Source organism: Lipotes vexillifer, unplaced genomic scaffold (assembly GCF_000442215.2).
Source record: "Lipotes vexillifer unplaced genomic scaffold, Lipotes_vexillifer_v1.1 scaffold219, whole genome shotgun sequence".
Lineage (NCBI taxonomy): Eukaryota > Metazoa > Chordata > Mammalia > Artiodactyla > Lipotidae > Lipotes > Lipotes vexillifer.
This window is the reverse complement of record NW_006769244.1, coordinates 271665-272116: the sequence shown is the minus strand read 5'-3', so window position 1 is coordinate 272116 and position 452 is coordinate 271665. Positions and strand designations below refer to the sequence as shown.

General features: G+C 62.4%; 1 protein-coding gene across 3 annotated transcripts in view; it reads left to right on the top strand.

Annotated features, from left to right (window-relative positions):
• The window catches only part of SCOC (short coiled-coil protein), an 8725-nt gene that overhangs the window by 303 nt on the left and 7970 nt on the right, over positions 1-452 (top strand). The window lies entirely within an intron of this gene.

Sequence of the window (452 nt, the reverse complement as noted above, 5' to 3'; positions counted from 1 at the left end):
TGGGCGTTAGGTGGGCGGCCGAGGCCTGGCTTCCCAAAGAACCCCTGCGCAGCCTCTTTTCTCATCCTCTTGTTGTTGGGCGCAGAGGTTCCTTTGTGGAGGGCCGCCCGCGGTCCGTGGCGCGGACTTCCTGCCGCCTTCTCCCCGCAGATCCTGAGTCTAAGGCCTCTGTCCGCCTTGAAGTGGGACTGCGGGAGGGGCGTTCGGGTTGGTTGGGACCTGGCACGCCTGGACTAGCCCGCGGCTTCTCGGCGGAGAACTCGGAGACTGGGGCGGGGGAGAGGACGCGGGGGCAGGGAGGGAGCCGAGTGAGCGGTGAGACCAGTGCTGGCGACATCTTTTCAGGCTCTGAAAGTAGCTCCCGGGTTAGTTTCTCAATGGGCATCTTTCAAGCGTCCTGCTGGACAAGTTTGGGGACTTAGGGTTGTTTGAAAGGAGAAACAGGCATTCCT